Source organism: Oncorhynchus clarkii, chromosome 10 (genome assembly GCF_045791955.1).
Source record: "Oncorhynchus clarkii lewisi isolate Uvic-CL-2024 chromosome 10, UVic_Ocla_1.0, whole genome shotgun sequence".
Lineage (NCBI taxonomy): Eukaryota > Metazoa > Chordata > Actinopteri > Salmoniformes > Salmonidae > Oncorhynchus > Oncorhynchus clarkii.
Window position 1 is genome coordinate 73,228,399 of NC_092156.1, and position 20,100 is coordinate 73,248,498.

Below are 20,100 nucleotides of genomic sequence, written 5' to 3' on the forward strand. Positions count from 1 at the left end.
CAGAACCCCATGTTACCCAGAACCCCATGTTACCCAGAACCCCATGTTTCTCTGGTGGTAAAAACCAAACTAAATGAATAATGGTGGTTGCAGTCACTCCTTTTAGATTTTTTCCAAGGTTCTAGAAAGAGAAACTAATTCTGAACTTGTTATTAAAATTAGAACCACCTCAAGTTTGTCACCACATTTTAAACACCAGTCCACTGCTGACCATCGATTTAAAACACAAAACTGACTTAAGATCAGCGTGTAGGGTCAGCTTCATTCTACTCCTACTCCGTCCCCTGGGCTGCTCTCTCCTCTCCCGGTCCAGCTTCAGCTCTGGAGCTCAGAGAGACCATCTCCATGGCATTGACATAAAGATCCATGCTGCTCACCCTGTTCACTCTCTTCTGCCTCCTGGTGGGCTAGGGAGACACAGCACCAACAGTCAGACATTTACTCTCTGGTATCTGCAATTCTCTCCCCCTCACCCTCTCCCTCTAGTTTAAATGACTTGTAACTTCTGAGTAAATGTCTTTACCTTGTAGTACAGGTAGGAGGTGGTGATGGCTGTCAGTAGGATCAGCAGCACTACAACGTGTCTGATGATGAAGGCTGGCAGAGGAGAGGCTGCAAACAGAAACACCTTTGATGAGGGGACTGATCATCATCACATAGATCTGTGGGAAATCTGTCAATGACAAAGTTATAAGTCTGGTTCGTGTTCAGTTACCTGTGATGGTGAGGGAGAGGAGCTCACTCTCAGAGGTGAAGTTATGAGAGAAAACATAATTGTCATAAACACAGCTGTAGTTCCCTTGGTGGGAGTCATCTGCAGCAGGGAAGAGGAAGGCAGCAGAGTGATTGACAGCTGGCTGGGTCTGGGTTCTGTTGGAGCCGGTGAATGTGAGGAGGAAGGAGCCTCCTGGGTACTGTGGCTGAGTGGAGCAGGTGATGGTGAAGTTGTAGCCCCTGAACATCTCGGGCCCCTGGTGGCCCCTGAAGACCCCTCCCATTGGGTCAGTCAGGAAGATATCAGGCTGGACCAGGAGATCTGTAACAATAAAAGAGAACAAGAAAAACCTCTTCAACTAGTTTCCTATAGATATGACAATAACATCAGCATGTAACAGTGCTAGCCACCCTCCCTCACAGGGCAACATGAGTAGTGGGCCTACAGTCACTGAGACAACATATGTTGATATCAGGCTGAAGCAGGACATCTGGAACAAGAGGAGAGAAAAATAAAACGTAGCTCCTCAACTACTTTCCTCATTTAGATATGACAATAACATGACATGTGACAGTGGTAGTGAGTAGAGACGTTCACTGAGATAACACTCAAATACAAAAGCATTCTGGGATATTTAAGTTGTATTTGATTCCTACTTGACTGAGTGATCTATTTAGTAAAGCAGACTGACAAGTTAAACAGTCATCATGAGAGGTGCAGAGGAAGTTGTATGAATGAAGGAAATCAGTTGAATATAATGATAATATCTTGATATTTCCTGAGCAGATCACTGTGAGTCCAGGAAGGCGATATAATACATGGACAAAAGTATGTGGAACTCAGCAGTGAGTTTTACAACAGAGGATTATTTTTAGGCTCTACGTGGTTCAACACTCGGTGGTCCGTTCTGTGAGCTTGTGTTGTCTACCACTTCACGGCTGAGCCGTTGTTGCTCCTAGACTTGCCACGTTAAGTCACTGAGATCTTCAGTAAGTCCAATCTACTGGCAATGTTTGTCTATGGAGATTGCATGGCTGTGTGCTCAATTTCAAACACCTGTCAGCAAATGCTGTGGCTGAAATAGCCGAATCCACAAATGTCCACATACTTTTGGCCATATAGTGTATCTTGTTATTACCTGAGCAGATCACTGTGAGCCCAGGATGGAGTTCATACATTCTTCTACACTCCCTCAGTGAAGACTCAGACCCAGGACAGGAAACTCTAATCCCTCCAGTGGTGTTTCCAGGTAGTTCTGAAACAGTGGAGCCACAACCCAGCTGTCTACACACTACTGCAGCTACATCCCTCTGGTTCCTGTCGTCAGTTCCCACAGTCCTCCACTCTCCCTGGTCGTACCACTCCACTCCACCAGCACAGCGACTGCCTCCTCCCACCAGCCTCACATCATCAGGCTCTGAGAAAAGAAAAGAGTGAGACAGTAATCTTACTATTTCTCACTAAAACACACCTATATTGTCTCTCATATTCTTCACTCCAGGTGAGAAACAATGTTGATTGAGTGACAAACTGTTTCTTACCTGAGCAGGTGAGTCCAACAGCATTACCAAGTGGGCAGGTGTTGTGTTTTCTGTCTGAGGTGTCACAGTCCAGGAGAAGGGACTCATTGCCTTTACACTGGAACTCTTTATCCCAGGTCTGACCCTCACCTCCTCCATAGAGCCCCCCCTGTAGAGCTGCAGGAGCCCCACAGCCAAGCTCCCCACAGACTATCTCTGCATCCTGCCGGTCAAAGTCAGCTTCACACACTGAGGCCCAGGACTGATTGGACTTCACCTCCACTCTCCCAGAGCAGAGACCAGCTCCATCAACAAGCCGCACAGACTCTGGAGAAAAAGAGTTGGTTGAACATTCAATCCGTTTTGTTGATGACACTGTCAAGGACTAAACACAAATATGTTGGATAAAAGATTGTAGTTTGCTATGTTTGATACTGTAAGAGGTAGAAATGGGTTCTTAGTCACTCAGGATCGGGTTGGGAATAATGCAGGCAGGAGACAGGAATAAGTTCACTTCACTTTATAGAAAATAAACAGCTGGACATCCATCAGGCAGCTTCACTTCAGTACCATCTGAACTACAATGATCTGCCCATGAACATCTCCCATAAACCAATATGACAAACACAAATATAATGTTTAAATACATCTGACATCTCTCTCTCTATTTAAATGAAATAAAAACACATAAAACATGATACATGGTAATATTGTATAATGTATAAATAAATCTCTCAATATGACCCGTCTCTTACCTGAACAGGTCACATGATGATAATATTTACCATCACAGACACCAGGTGCTCTACTGTTGTCACACTGTCTAATAGAAGACTCATTTCCCCTGCATCTACTATATAGTGTGACTCCTCTTCTTCCATCTTCAACCAGACGTCCTCTAGATTCAGCTACAGGATTCCCACAATCCAGCTCTCTACACACAACCTTAGCCTCTCTCATTATTCTCCACCACCAACTAAAACATAGACCCAACCACTCTCCTCTGTAGAAGACTTCCACTGTCCCAGAACAGGAAGTGGTCCCATCCACCAGTCTGACTGAGAGTTCAGCTGTAAACAGCAGAGAGGAAAACACAGTGGGGAGGACAGATGATGACAGTGATTCTGTTATTCTAACAGCAGTAATGCTTTGTGGTTGACAAGTATTAGTAGTTCCATAAAACACTACTTGTTATTGGGTTTTAGAATGGTTTGTATGGACACATGAATTTCTCCATGTGGGATAATAAAGTTGACTAATATTGAACTGCTATAATCACTGTAGATTTATACTCTACCTACCTGGTGGACTGACACTTTGAGCCTGGAGATCTGAGGAGAAAGAGAGAGACAGAGGAGAAAGAGAGACCGAGGTTAAATGAACATCAACATGAACTTTCATGATGTGATGGGGAAGACAGTCTTATCATGAGGTTTCACATGTGTTTGGTTACATAGTGACCAATGTTCTTCTGAGGGATAAAACAGCAAACATTAAGAGTGTTTACTTATCAGACCCACATATATATTAAATATACTATTCATATACTTTTAGTACTCACACATGAATCATATCCTGTTTGCAGGTCATGTGTTGTTTTGAGCCAGCAGTAAAAACACACTGACAGGACAGTTCCTCTTATGGCCACTAGGTGATAATCTGGTGTCACAGACGCAGGACTGTAGACTAGAAAGAAGCATTGTCCCAATTATCTCTCATTTCTCCTAAAGTGTGCACATGTTCCCTTCACTGAAATGACTGGTAACTAAATATAGTGGAAAAACCCACTTGATAACAGTAGAGTCCTCTGAGTGGAACGGTGGGAGACAAACAGTACCTCCTCTCTTTTCTCTTCCTCTCCCCTTCTCTCATCCTCCTCTTCTCCCCCCTCTCCTCCCCCTTCTCATCTTCTCCTCGTCTCTTCTCCTCTTCTCCCATCTTCTCCCCCTCTTGCCTTCTCCCCCTCTCCTCTTCTCACCCTCTCCACTCCCCTCCTCTCCTCCCCCCTTCTTCTCATCTCCCCCTCTCTCTTATCCTCTTCTCCTCCCTCTCCTCTCCTCCCCCTTTATTCCCCCTCTTCTCCCCCTCTTCCCTTCTCCTCTCCTCCCTACTCTTCTCCTCCTCTATTCCCCCTCATCTTCTCCCGCTCTCCTCTCCTCTCCCCTTCTCCTCTCCCCTCATCTCCTCTCCTCTTCTCTCTTTTCTCTCCTCTTCTCCGCCGCTACTCTCCTCCCCCTCTCCTCCCCCTCTCGCACTTCTCCCACCTCTCCTCTTCTCATTCCTCTACTCTTCTCACTCCTGTCCTCTTCTCCCCGTCTCCTCTCCTCTTCTACCCCTCACCTCTTCTTCTCTGCTCTTCTCCTATTCTGCCCATCTCCTCTTCTCCCCCTCTCGTCTCCTATTCTCCTCCTCTCATCTCACCTCTTCTCCACCCCCCTCTTCTCGTTTCCTCCTCTCCCCCTCTCCTCTCCTCCTCTCCCCCTCTCCTCTTCTCTCCCTCTTCTCCTCCTCTCCCCCTCTCCTCTTCTCCCCCTCTTCTTCTCTTCTCCCCTCTTTACTCTTATTCTGCCCCACCTCATATTCTTCTCCAATTCTCCCCCTCTCCTCTCCTCCTCTCCTCTCCTCTCCTCCTTTCCTCTCCCCCTCTTCACACACTACATTGACACTCTCACACCAGACCCACACACATCCATAAACTACATAGACCACACACACACACACACACACACACACACACACACACACACACACACACTTCTGCATTGATCATTTACTTCTTCTGCTCTGTTCTTTGTGTGTGTGTGTGTGTGTGTGTGTGTGTGTGTGTGTGTGTGTGTGTGTGTGTGTGTGTGTGTGTGTGTGTGTTTGTACTGTATGTGTGTGTGTTTGTGTGCTTGCTATTGAGCCCACTGTGTTCCCACTGCCCACAAACTGAGGTGGAAACTGAGCAGCACTTCCTAACCTCCTGCCAAATGTACAACGATATAGGAGACATATTCTGTCAGACTACAAAGACCCCAAAATAATTTGAAAACAAATATAATATTGACAAGCTCCCGTATCTGTTAGGTGAAATACCACAGTGTGTCATCATGTCAGCAGAATGTGTGACCTGTTGTGATGAGAACAGGGTAACCAGTGGAGAACAAACACCACAGTAAATAAAACCTAGGACTAGATTTATCACTTTAGTTCATATCCCTTGACATTTGTACTTCTACTTTTTGTCCACACAGCTCACGCGCTCCTACACACACCAGCTGGCTGAGAGGGCCCTAGTGGAGCTCTCCTATAGACACCAGCTGGCTGAGAGGACCTTAGTGGAGCCAGCTGACAGTGAGTGCTCTAGTGGAGCCAGCTTGGCTGAGAGGGCCCTAGTGGAGCCAGGTGGCTGAGAGGGCCCTAGTGGAGCCAGGTGGCTGAGAGGGCCCAGGTGGAGCCAGCTTGGCTGAGAGGGCCCAAGTGGAGCCAGGTGGCTGAGAGGGCCCTAGTGGAGCCAGGTGGCTGAGAGGGCCCTAGTGGAGCCAGGTGGCTGAGAGGGCCCTAGTGGAAACAGGTGACTGAGAGGGCCCTAGTGGAACCAGGTGGCTGAGAGGGCCCTGGTGGAGCCAGGTGGCTGAGAGGGCCCTAGTGGAGCCGGCTGGTTGAGAGGGCCCTAGTGGAGCCAGGTGGCTGAGAGAGCCCTAGAGGAGCCAACTGTCTGAGAGGGCCCTAGTGTGCCCTAGTGGAGCCAGCTAGCTGAGAGGGCCCTAGTGGAGCCGGCTGGCTGTGAGGGCCCTAGTGGAGCAGGCTGGCTGAGTGGGCCCTAGTGGAGCCAGCTAGCTGAGAGGGCCCTAGTGTAGCCAGCTGGCTGAGAGGGCCCTAGTGGAGCAGGCTGAATGAGAGGGCCCTAGTGGAGCAGGCTGGCTGAATGGGCCCTAGTGGAGCCAGCTAGCTGAGAGGGCCCTAGTGTAGCCAGCTGGCTGAGAGTGCCCTAGTGGAGCGGGCTGGTTGAGAGGGCCCTAGTGGAGCATGCTGGCTGAGAGGGCCCTAGTGGAGCCAGGTGGCTGAGAGGGCCCTAGTGGAGCAGGCTGGCTGAGAGGGCCCTAGTGGAGCAGGCTGGCTGAGAGGGCCCTAGTGGAGCCAGGTGACTGAGAGGGCCCTAGAGGAGCCAACTGTCTGAGAGGGCCCTAGTGGAGCCAGCTAGCTGAGAGGGCCCTAGTGGAGCAGGCTGGCTGAGAGGGCCCTAGTGGAGCAGGCTGGCTGAGAGGGCCCTAGTGGAGCAGGCAGGCTGAGAGGGCCCTAGTGGAACAGGCTTGCTGAGAGGGCCCTAGTGGAGCAGGCTGGCTGAGAGGGCCCTAGTGGAGCAGGCTGGCTGAGAGGGCCCTAGTGGAGCAGGCTGGCTGAGAAGGCCCTAGTGGAGCAGGCTGGCTGAGAGGGCCCTAGTGGAGCAGGCTGGCTGTGAGGGCCCTGGTTGAGCAGGCTGGCTGAGACGGCCCTAGTGGAGCAGAATGGCTGAGAGGGCCCTAATGGAGCCAGCTGCCTGAGGGGGCCCTAGTGGAGCCGGCTGGTTGAGAGGGCCCTAGTGGACCCAGGTGGCTGAGAGGGCCCTAGTGGAGCAGGCTGGCTGAGAGGGCCCTAGTAGTGCAGGCTGGCTGAGAGGGCCCTAGTGGAGCAGACTGGCTGAGAGTGTCCTAGTGGAGCAGGCAGGCTGAGAGGGCCCTAGTGGAGCAAGCTGGCTGAGAGGGCCTTATTGGAGCAGGCTGGCTGAGAGGGCCCTAGTAGAGCAGGCTGGCTGAGAGGGCCCTAGTGGAGCAGACTGGCTGAGAGGGCCCTAGTGGAGCAGGCTGGCTGAGAGGGCCCTAGTGGAGCAGGCTGACTGAGAGGGCCCTACTGGAGCAGGCTGGCTGTGAGGGCCCTAGTGGAGCAGGCTGGCTGAGAGGGCCCTAGTGGAGCAGGCTGGCAGAGAGGGCCCTAGTGGAGCAGGCTGGCTGAGAGGGCCCTAGTGGAGCTCTTCCTTTACTATTTCTCTCCCCTCCCCCATCTCTTCCCTTCTCTCTCTTTCTCTCTCCTCCACATTTCTCTCTCTCTCCCTCCCCTTCTCTCTCTTTCTCTCTCCTCAACATTTCTCTCTCTCCCTCCCCTTCTCTCTCTTTCTCTCTCCTCCACATTTCTCTCTCTCCCCTCCCCTTCTCTCTACCCTCCGCTTCTCTCTCCTTCTCTCTCCTCCACATTTCTCTCTCTCCCCTCCCCTTCTCTCCGTTACCCTCCTCCCTCCCCTCCCCTCCTTTCTCACCGTCCCTCCTCTGTCCCCTCCCATCCTCTGCTCTCCCCACCCCTCCTCTCTCCTCCCTATCGCTCTGCTCATTTCTTTTGCGCACACGCTCTCTCTCTCTCTCTCTCTCTCTCTTGTTCTCTCTCTTGTTCTCTCTCTCTCTCTCTCTCTCTCTCTTGTTCTCTCTCTCTTCATGACGTATAGTGTTGGACCTGTTGATTTTGACTCAGCTCATAGACCTCTATCATCTCCACCCCTCCCTTCTCCTACTCTAACATAACACCAATATAATATATAATACATAATATATACTCTCATTTACATTGAGACAGATACAATCAATCATTGACACACTGAATATACAACAGTCAGATGCATGACACCATCACAACTTAACTGACATTAGTGCCTGTCCCCAGATGGACAGTTAGACTACAGTAAAGGACATTTACAGGTGATCACATCATTGTCCTGCTTTGAGACACATTTTTACTGTCTGCTTCCAGTTGCATGTTATTTTACTAACCCTGCAAATTATAATATATCTTACAATATCAAATCATATCTCAGTAACTGTCACAAGTGTATATCACTGTAACAGCATCCTACCTGTGCTCCACAACAGGGTCATCAGTACCACTGCAGGTATCATGTCTGCTTCTAACTGGGGCTCCACAGTCTGCTGTCATAAAGAGTGGACTGAAGAGTGAAAAATACTGCTAGGCTATATGACTTCTCTCTCATTACTTTCTTACTTCTATGATGTGAGATTAACTTCTTAGCAACTTATCTTGGATCAGTGGTTGAACACACTACAGCAAACTGATATGTTAAAAAAACTCCACAGGAAACTGCTGACAGAGCAGCAACGTTTCACATAGTGTCCTATAATATCACCTCTAACTTTCTACTGCTTGAGTTCACCTCTTATAGAATATTGGCTTAATGTTCCAGCACCTAAATATAAACAGTACCAGCACCCAAAATGAGTACTGATGAGGTCTCATGTTAGAGCAGGAGAAGGGGGGATGTGGTGTAGAAGCTAGAGGTCTGTTACCCAAGTCAACTCAACAGGCCTGATGCTATATGTCAGGGTCAGGCTGGGCCAAGAGAGGAACAGGTTACTGGTTATGATGACATCACTGGTGAGAAGTCAGTGGTAAAAATATGAAGAGGAGAGGAGAGGAGAGGAGAGAAGAGAAGAGGAGAGGAGAGGAGAGAAAAGGAAAGAGGAGTGGAGAGGAAAGAGGAGAGGAGTGGAGTGGAGAGGAAAGAGGAGAGGAGAGGAGAGGAGTGGAGAGAAAAGGAGAGGAAAGAGGAGAGGAGAGGAGTGGAGAGGAAAGAGGAGTGGAGAGGAAAGAGGAGAGGAGAGGAGAGGAGAGGAGTGGAGAGAAAAGGAGAGGAGAGGAGAGGAGTGGAGTGGAGAGAAAAGGAGAGGAGTGGAGTGGAGAGAAAAGGAGAGGAGAGGAAAGAGGAGAGGAGAGGAGAGGAGAGGAGTGGAGTTGAGAGAAAAGGAGAGGAAAGAGGAGTGGAGTGGAGTGGAGTGGAGTGGAGTGGAGAGAAAAGGAGAGGAGAGGAGAGGAGAGGAGTGGAGAGAGAAAAGAGGAGAAGAGAGGAGAGGAGAGGAAAGAGGAGGAGAGGAGATGGTGGAGAAGGGGAGAGGAAAGAGGAGTGGGGAGAGAAAAGGAGAGGAGAGAGAAAAGAGGAGAAGAGAGGAGATGGTGGAGAAGGGGAGAGGAAAGAGGAGAGGGGCTTGAAAAGAGGAGAGGGGTAGAAAAGAGGAGAGAGATAAGAGGAGAATGGGAGAAGGGGAGAGGAGGTACTGTTTGTCTCCCACCGTTCCACTCAGAGGACTCTACCTTTTGTTATCAAGTGGTTGTTTCCACTATATTTAGTGTACCAGTCATTTCAGTGAAGGGAAGGGAACAAGTGCACACTTTAGGAGAAAGGAGAGATAATTGGGACAATGATTCCATCTGGTCTCCAGTCCTGCGTCTGAGACACCAGATTACCACCTAGTGGCCATAAGAGGAACTGTCCTGTCAGTGTGTTTTTACTGCTGGCTCAAAACAACACATGACCTGCAAACAGGATATGATTCATGTGTGAGTACTAAAAGCATATGATTATAGTATATTTATTATATATGTGGGTCTGATAAGTAAACACTCTTAATGTTTGCTGTTTTATCACTCAGAAGAACAATGTGTCAGGACATACGCCAGAGATGAGAAGCAGGTACGTGGAATCAACATTTAATCAGGAACAGACAAAGACAAGAACAGCGTCAGCACACGGGTACAAAACCACAAACCACAATTAATGCTGAAGCAGAGAACAGATCAGGAACCAGACAGATGTAGGGAAGGTAATGACAGAGGTGACTGAGTCCAGGTCCAATAATCGTTGATGCGCGTGACGGGGGGAGCAGGTGTGTGTAATGATGGTGCAGGATGGAGAGTAATGCTGGTGAGCCTGGGGCCTTCGGGCTCCAGGGGGTGGGAGGGGGGGTAGCAGGTGTGTGTAATGATGGTGCAGGATGGAGAGTAATGCTGGTGAGCCTGGGGCCTTCGGGCTCCAGGGAGGGGAGGGGGGGATCAGGTGTGACACATTGGGCAAGATGTAACCAAACACATGTGAAACCTCATGATATGAGTGATAAGAAGTGTTTAAAAAGGTGAGTTCTGAACCCTGTAGACTACTGCACTACTTCTGAAGAAGACCAGAGTCATTTCAGAATGAAGACTGCTATAGTTCTGATGGTGTTGCTGTTCTGTCTGTCTGGGGCCTGGACTCAGGGAGAGAGTGGAGGGGTGACTAGTAGTTCTCTCTGTCTGTCTGTCTGTCTGTCTGTCTGTCTGTCTGTCTGGGGCCTGGACTCAGGGAGAGAGTGGAGGGGTGACTAGTAGTTCTGTCTGTCTGTCTGTCTGTCTGTCTGTCTGTCTGTCTGTCTGTCTGTCTGTCTGTCTGTCTGTCTGTCTGTCTGTCTGTCTGTCTGTCTGTCTGTCTGTCAGTCAGTCTGTCTGGGGCCTGGACTCAGGGAGAGAGTGGAGGGGTGACTAGTAGTTATCTCTGTCTGCCTGTCTTGTCTGTCTGCCTGTCTTGTCTGTCTGTCTGTCTGTCTGTCTGTCTGTCTGTCTGTCATAACATACTATGTTGTTAGAAACATATATAGGAGACATCATTTTCTCTCAGCATACAAGGACCACAAAATAATTTGAAAAATAATATGTAATATTGACAAGCCCCTGTATCTGTTACCACATTACCACATTGTGTAATCATGTCAGCAGAATGTGTGACCTGTTGTGATGAGAACAGGGGAACCAGTGGACTAGATTTATCACTTTAGTTCATACCCCTTGACAATTTTACTTCTACTTTTTGCACACACAACTCACACTCTCCTACACACACCAACTGGCTGAGAGGGCCCTAGTGGAGCCAGGTGGCTGAGACGTCCCTAGTGGAGCCGGCTGGCTGAGAGGGCCCTAGTGGAGCCAGGTGGCTGAGAGGGCCCTAGTGGAGCCGGCTGGCTGAGAGGGCCCTAGTGGAGCCAGGTGACTGAGAGGGCCCTAGTGGAGCCAGGTGGCTGAGAGGGCCCTAGTGGAGCCAGGTGGCTGAGAGGGTCCTAGTGGAGCCAGGTGGCTGAGAGGGCCCGAGTGGAGCCAGGTGGCTGAGAGGGCCCTAGTGGAGCCAGGTGGCTGAGAGGGCCTTAGTGGAACCAGCTGACTGAGAGGGCCCTAGTGGAGCAGGCTGGCTGAGAAGGCCCTAGAGAAGCCGGCTGGCTGAGAGGGCCCTAGAGGAGCCGGCTGGCTGAGAGGGCACTAGTGGAGCCAACTGAATGAGAGGGCACTAGTGGAGCCGGGTGGCTGAGAGGGCCCTAGTGGAGCCAGCTGGCTGAGAGGGCCCTAGTGGAGCAGGCTGGCTGAGAGGGCCCTAGTGGAGCCGGCTGGCTGAGAGGGCCCTAGTGGAGCTAGCTTGGCTTAGAGGGCCCAAGTGGAGCTAGCTTAGCTGAGAGGTCCCTAGTGGAGCTAGCTTGGCTGAGAGGGCCCTAGTGGAGCAGGCTGGCTGAGAGGGCCCTAGTGGAACCAGGTGGCTGAGAGGGCCCTAGTGGAGCCAGGTGGCTGAGAGGGCCCTAGTGGAACCAGCTGACTGAGAGGGCCCTAGTGGAGCCAGGTGACTGAGAGGGCCCGAGTGGAGCCAGGTGGCTGAGAGGGCCCTAGTAGAGCCAGGTGGCTGAGAGGGCCATAGTGGAACCAGCTGACTGAGAGGGCCCTAGTGGAGCAGGCTGGCTGAGAGGGCCCTAGTGGAGCCGGCTGGCTGAGAGGGCCTTAGTGGAACCAGCTGACTGAGAGGGCCCTAGTGGAGCCAGCTGGCTGAGAGGGCCCTAGTGGAGCTCTTCCTACTATTTCTCTCCCCTCCCCCATCTCTTCCCTCCCCTTCTCTCTCTTTCTCTCTCCTCCACATTTCTCTCTCTCCCCTCCCCTTCTCTCTCCCCTCCCCTTCTCCCTCCCCTTCTCTGTCTTTCTCTCTCCTCTACATTTCTCTCTCTCCCCTCCCCTTCTCTCTCTTTCTCTCTCCGCCACATTTCTCTCTCTCCCCTCCCCTTCTCTTTACCCTCCGCTTCTCTCTCCTTCTCTTTCCTCCACAAATCTCTCTCTCCCCTCTCCTTTTCTCTCCGTTACCCTCCTCCCTCCCCTACCCTCCTGTCTCCCTGTCCCTCCTCTGTACCCTCCCATCCTCTGCTTTCCCCACCCCTCCTCTCTCCTCCCTCTCGCTCTGCTCATTTCTCTTGCACACACTCTCTCTCTCTCTCTCTCTCTCTCTCTCTCTCTCTCATTCTCTCTCTCTCTTCGCGACATATAGTATTGGACCCGTCGATCTTGACTCAGCTCATAGACCTCTATCATCTACACCCCTCCCTTCTCCTACTCTAACATAACACCAATATAATATATAATACATAATATATACTCTCATTCATTTACATAGAGACATATACAATCAATCATTGACACACTGAATATACAACAGTCAGATGCATGACACCATCACAACTTAACTGACATTAGTGCCTGTCCCCAGATGGACAGTTAGACTACAGTAAAGTACATTTACAGGTGATCACATCATTGTCCTGCTTTGAGACACATTTTTACTGTCTGCTTCCAGTTGCATGTTATTTTACTAACCCTGCAAATTATAATATATCTTACAATATTAAATCATATCTCAGTAACTGTCACAAGTGTATATCAATATAACAGCATCCTACCTGTGCTCCACAACAGGGTCATCAGTACCACTGCAGGTATCATATCTGTCTCTAACTGGGGCTCCACAGTCTGCTGTCATAAAGTGTGGACTGAAGAGTGAGAAATACTGCTAGGCTATATGACTTCTATCTCATTACTTTCTTACTTCTATGATGTGACAAACTTAAGCAGATAAGATCAGTTAAACACACCTACAAACAGGAAACACTGACATTAGAAAAACTCCACAGGAAACTGCTGGCAGAGCAGCAAAGTTACACATATAGTGTGTGCTATAATATCACCTCTAACTTTCTACTGCTTCAGTTCACCTCTTATAAGGGTTTACTGGACAACTTGAATAAGGTCTGGATGTCTTATATTGAAAACACTACAACAAAAGGAGTCTGTATTGAAAAGATGCCCACTTCCTGTTTTCAATAGCTGCTGGGTTGTTCAGTCCTGCCCTGGGGGTCTGCTGTCCTGTGGGTTGTCACTCTGGCCTTGACCTAACACACCTGTAACCAATAATGAATGTTTCACTCAGACCCTAAAGCTGAGTGGGATGTGTTGGGTTGGTGCTCTGCAGGGCAGTGGACACATAGGGACAGTACAAGGAGACCCAGCTATATTGTGTGGATGTTAAACAGCTCTACAGTTCTACTGGGTCATATGAGATGAATTATATGGAGGATGTAATGTAGTGTATATTGTGTGGATGTTAAAGAGCTCTACAGTTCTACTAGGTCATATGAGATGAATTATATGGAGGATGTAATGTAGTGTATATTGTGTGGATGTTAAACAGCTCTACAGGACTACTAGGTCATATGAGATGAATTGTGATGTTTCTGTGTTAATGTATGTTTAGGTGTTTCCAATCCTTTCCCTTGGGATAAATATGTAATCAAAAAGTAGGAATGAAATTGTGTTGGAGAGAGAGTTAAGTTATGTACTAGACTGGTGAGGGTCAGGGAGAGAGTTGAGTTATGTACTAGACCGTTGGGTTTCTGCGAGAGATTTGAGTTGTGTACTAGACTGGTGGGGGCCAGGGAGAGATTTGATAAATATACTAGAATAGTGGGGGTCAGGTAAAGAGTTCAGTTATGTACTAGACTGGTGAGGGTCGAGGAGAGATTTGAGTTGTGTACTAGACTGGTGGGGGTCGAGGAGAGATTTGAGTTGTGTACTAGACTGGTGGGGGTCAGGGAGAGAGTTGAGTTATGTACTAGACTGGTGGTGGTCAGGGAGAGAGTTGAGTTATGTACTAGACTGGTGGTGGTCAGGGAGAGAGTTGAGTTATGTACTAGACTGGTGGGGGTCAGGGAGAGATTTGAGTTATTGACAAGACTGGTGGTGGTGAGAGACAGGGAATTGAGTTATGTACTAGACTGGTGGGGGTCGGGGAGAGAGTTGGGTTACGGGGCACGGAACCCCGTGTCACGAGGAGTGATGGGGCGGAATCAAAGAGCAGATGAGGAAGCAGGGATAATGAACCAAATGTTTACTGTAAACAAAGAGATACGGAGTGCTGAACCGGGGAAACTTGGATGAGTAGCAGGAAAACCCGGTTGGAGTTGGCTGAGTTGAACAGGGTAAGCAGGTCTGGAGGGGAATCCAATGTAGTGGTAGGGAGGGAAATCCAACGCAAGGTGGTGTGGTGGTGAGCTGTGGAACGGTAGACAGGAGACAGAGACAGAGCGGTAACTGTAATGAGAGGATTAAACGGTATACGGCAGGGAAACAGGCTCTTGAGTCGTAACTAAAGGCTAGGCTAATGACTGACTGAGCAGAGATTACGATCTGGCAGAGTGGTGGCAGGATTGGGTATTTGTAGAGGTCTTGATTATGGAACGGGTTGCAGCTGGTAGGGATCTGCTCTGACTCCAACACATCTGTCTCCAACCACACAATCACACAAACAGAAAGGGAGGGGGAGAGAGAGTGTACTGGGGAATGGCTGCAGGTAAATGTCAAGTAATTATTTAATCAGTTTTCATAAATTCCAATTATATTTATCGGTCTGATACCCAGAGATTGTAAAGTTCTGGTCTTAAATAAAACAGACAGAATTCCCAGCTCACAATTGATCAGGTCCCAATTTATTTGCGAGAGCTCTCAAGTTTTCACAATTACAGTCCTTCTTATATCATCCTAAACTACGCACAGACATAGACACAAACATGGATTTTCACATGAGTCTAACCACAGTTTATAACCCCTAAACTGACCATTCCAGGCTCCCCCAGACACCATAACCCTGGAGGAGCCCTCCACGTCCTCTCTTATCTCCACGTACATTCCTTTCTTCCTAGGTCCATGCCATGTAACCCTGGAGGAGCCCTCCACGTCCTCTCTTATCTCCACGTACATTCCTTTCTTCCTAGGTCCATGCCATGTAACCCTGGAGGAGCCCTCCCTGTCCTCTCTTATCTCCACGTACATTCCTTTCTTCCTAGGTCCATGCCATGTAACCCTGGAGGAGCCCTCCACGTCCTCTCTTATCTCCACGTCCATTCCTTTCTTCCTAGGTCCATGCCATGTAACCCTTTTCTAATGGACAAACATGATTTAATACTACAAGAAAGACAGGGTAGAATTCTTGCCAGTTATAGTGCAGTATACCTCATTTAGTCATTATTGATAAAAATCCCATAACAATCCACACTTTTGACTAAATATTATACTCACTAGCACACATCTATTTTTATTAGATAACCCTCCACACTTTGATTAAATAGTAAGGATTACACATCTATTTTTATTAGATAACCCTCCACACTTTGATTAAATAGTAAGGATTACACATCTGTTTTTATTAGATAACCCTCCACACTTTGATTAAATAGTAAGGATTACACATCTATTTTTATTAGATAACCCTCCACACTTTGAATAAATAGTAAGGATTACACATCTATTTTTATTAGATAACCCTCCACACTGAATAAATAGTAAGGATTACACATCTATTTTTATTCAAAATCAACCTAACAAATATCAATATAGGTACTAACATTGACTGCTCTGGACCGACATCAGAATCATAACTCTTCTTATCAGGATTTTCGTTATAATCTTCATTAAAGAAACAGTCTTAACATCAAAACAAGGAAACCTAAACATAAAACATGGTCCCATCAAACATAGGCTCCTCCTCCCAATTAAAAGACACAGAGCCTTCTCCTATGCTGGGAAGTCTGTATTCTTCATCCCATTGGTCAGAGCTTTGAATTGTTCCGTATCTCACCATCTGTCGAGTCATCAATCTCTCCAGAGTCCTGGAAATGAGAACTTTCACACACGGAATCAAACCACATCTGCACAAAACGAACACAGTCACACAGGTGAAAGTCGCCCACAACACCGTAATCATGACATTTTTCCATTTGCCAAACATACTGTCAAACCAACTCGTCAGAGAAGTTTCCACCCCAGAGTTTTCTGCCAATTCGTGAGCTAAGGTGGTTAAACCAGCCAGGGCCTTGGTCACTGATCCATCCGGGGCTGTGTTATTTGGGATGAACGTACAGCACATCGACCCGAATAGCACACAAACCCCCCCCCCCCCCCCCCCCCTCACTGCCAATAACATATCTAACGCGATTCTATTCTGCCAAGCTGATTGCTTTAGTCTGCTCTGCCAATCTTTTTATTGCATCTCTGATATAATTGATGAAGCGCTGTTGATTATAATACATATAATTAATCCAGTCCACATTCTTATTGAGAGTGGACCACCAGAAAATACTTGACTCTAATCCTGACAGGATCTGATTTCTAGCTTTGAACTCGTCTGGCACCCCCCGTGGAACCCCAATGTTGTCAATATAAACTCTATCATCAAAAGACCTAGACGGAGTACTTCTTTTCTCCCGTTTGGCCAACTTCATGTCATGGTGTTGAATGAGTGTGAAAGGCATTCCCAAATGAACTAGTACACATATCCCTGTCCAATTAACAGGTCAACTCGGCCATAACGACATTCCCCCACACAACCACCAGATGTCAGCCCTGGGCCTCCTTATCTTACTGAAATCCCCAGATCTCAACCAGCTTGCCAGATCGCTCAGGTTCTCATCAGTAGTAACATTCTCTGTCCTATTGCAGGTACTGACTTCCCCTACATATTTCCCATAAGTACAATACTGGGCCAAACAGTAATAGTCTCATCTTGCCACTGTGAAAGGAGTAAGCCTAGATTTCAGAGGAACATGTGGATATAAATAGTGCAAATCTGTACAACTGTTATTATCTGTCTTTCCTGCTTCCATGAATAGCTTTACCATACATGCCATTCCCTTAGGTGAATTCATTCCATTTAATGGAAAAGGGATGGTTGTCAACTGAGGTTTTGCTGTGGCACAGGCATAGCATTCTTCTTTAGCTACTGATCTGGCCGTATATTGAATCCACTCTAACCAGAGGTTGGAATCTCTAAACCCAGTCTCCAACTCTATCACTTCTTTAAAGTCTTTTGTCTCAACTATTTGCACTGGTCCTTGGCCCTGGATGATTAGACTAGGAATACCAGTTGTGTTAGGGAGACTGATTAAACTCCGGCTGCCCATAGTATCCTTCCCAGCTTTTACCTCTGTGACCTGGAATGGTACCATAGTATCTGTTAAAGACTGATCAAAACCAACATACCATAATCCAAGATCCTGGATCTTTACAGTTTTAATGGTAATTCGTACCTTTATACAATACCACCCCTGCTCCGGAAAACAGCCCAAAACTCCCACCTTTACTAAACTCCATCTGTTCCCATATTGAGTGTGTGGGTTTGCATAGCCACCCTTCTCAGTGTGAGCTATGACTTGATTCCATTAACTACACGGTGATTTACACAAATACCTTCCCCAGTGACCCAATGTTCTAGACTGCCAAGGAGTGAAGGACCCCAATTGGTCTACATAGAACACAACTGAGATATCCTTCCCCAACTTACTATTCAGTTTCAGTGACCTTTTAAAATGCTTTGGTAAAATCGAATTTCCCTCGTCTACCATATGAGTCCAGTTACCCTTTTTGGCCTCCTCGGGGGGTTCATGCTGTATCAGGAATATGGCTCCCACAATCAGACAGCTCAGGATGGCCAGCCCACCTGTGAACCCTCTCCCAGAGAACACATCATCAGCAAGAGGCCAAGACATACTTCCACTTCTATGAACGCTCACAGCAGGGAAAGGTCGGGTATAAGGGAATCTTCAGTAGGAGTGTAACCCCCGTATCCTGTTGATTACGGTTCTGCTCCTACCCCTATGACTGTTCGCCAGTGTCAGTGTGTCCTACCCTCTTACAATGTGTGATGTGCACCCAGGTTGCTCTATCAGCTATCCTCACCGCGAAGGCAGTCACCAGGAGTACTTGGTATGGCCCCTCCCACCGTGGCTGCTTCCAGTTTTTTCTCTTTAGTGATTGGATCCAGACCCAGTCTCCCGGTTGAATCTGGTGTGCCACCTCCTTCTGTAGTTCTCCTGTTGGGCATAAAACCTTTGACATACTGGTTTGGTTAATGAACAACCTTTTCGTGTGATCAACCATTCTGCTTTCTACTTCTATATCTGCTTGTTCCAATTGTCCTAATTGGGGCATCCTATAGGGTCTGCCAAAAACCTTCTCAAATGGAGACAATCCCTCCCTATCAGGGGTTATCCTAATAGTCATCAACACTATGGGAATTTGCGGCAGCCACCACAGTCAGCAAACGTAGTGGCATGGCTTGAGCAACCTCGTCTAAACGGGAGGAATAATAAGCAATACGTTTATTTTCCCCCGTGTTCCTGAGTCAGCACTGACGTCATGTACCCCTCTCTACAGTCTACTGTCTGTGTGAAGGGACGATCACATCTGGGATCCCTAGAACAGTGCTAGACATCATGTACCCCTCTCTACAGTCTACTGTCTGTGTGAAGGGACAATCACATCTGGGATCCCTAGAACAGTGCTAGACATCATGTACCCCTCTCTACAGTCTACTGTCTGTGTGAAGGGACGATCACATCTGGGATCCCTAGAACAGTGCTAGACGTCATGTACCCCTCTCTACAGTCTACTGTCTGTGTGAAGGGACGATCACATCTGGGATCCCTAGAACAGTGCTAGACATCATGTACCCCTCTCTACAGTCTACTGTCTGTGTGAAGGGACGATCACATCTGGGATCCCTAGAACAGTGCTAGACATCATGTACCCCTCTCTACAGTCTACTGTCTGTGTGAAGGGACGATCACATCTGGGATCCCTAGAACAGTGCTAGACATCATGTACCCCTCTCTACAGTCTACTGTCTGTGTGAAGAGACAATCATATCTGGGATCCCTAGAACAGTGCTAGACGTCATTAACTTTTTTATGTTTAGAAACGGTTTCTCAGCTTCTTCCGTCCACTCAGTCTTATCCTTTGCTGCCATAGCTTTACCATAGATTAGCTCACTGAGCCTCCCTGTATGTAATGCAAAGTGGGGTATCCACGCACAACAATAGTTGATCATTCGCAGAAAACTCATCATCTGCTTCTTGTTGAGTGGTTTTGGTGCTTCCATAATGGCTGTCTTCCTGGTGGAATTAAGTGTCCTCCCTTCTCGTGTTTGCGTCCTAAATAAATGACCTGTTCCTGCCAGAGCTGTAACTTCCCCTTTGTGGCTCTCTTCTGCCAAGAATACTAACAGGGCCAGTGTGTCCGCTTTACAGCCCCCCTGAGAGGGATTGGCCACCAATATGTCATCCACATATATCAAAATCTGGCTTTCATTCGGGGGGTCAAACTGGCCTATGTTTCGGGTTAGGACTTGGCTAAAGTTTGTTGGGCTTTCCGTAAATCCCATTGGTAGTCTCGAATACACCCATTTTTCTCCCCAAAATGTAAATCCGAACCACCCCTGACTGTCTGTGTGTACTGGAATGCTCAAAAAAAGCATTTGCTAAATCTATCACTGTGAAGTACGCTTTTCTGGGTTTCAACTGATTCAATAACGTATGGGGGTCTGGCACACATGGAGCTCGTGGGATAATGTTATTATTCACCCCTTGTAAATCTGCTACCATCCTCCAATCTGTACCAGGTGCTGCCTTTTTCACAGGGAAAACTGGTGAATTACAAAACGCTTTGTCCACTGGGACTGTCACTCCTCCTCCTCTCAACTGCTCAAAGGTGGTTATAAAGGTGGGCATAAAGGTGGCATAAAGGTGGTTATAAAGGTGGTTATAAAGGTGGGCATAAAGGTGGTTATAAAGGTGGTTATAAAGGTGGGCATAAAGGTGGTTATAAAGGTGGTTATAAAGGTGGTTATAAAGGTGGTTATAAAGGTGGTTATAAAGGTGGGCATAAAGGTGGTTATAAAGGTGGTTA

The 20,100-nt window shown here is 48.0% G+C and overlaps 1 pseudogene; it reads right to left on the reverse strand.

Moving 5' to 3' along the window:
• Positions 1 to 261: 261 nt before the first annotated feature.
• LOC139419340 (CD5 antigen-like) lies at positions 262 to 18,238 on the reverse strand (annotated as a pseudogene).
• Between the last annotated feature and the right edge of the window lie 1,862 nt (positions 18,239 to 20,100).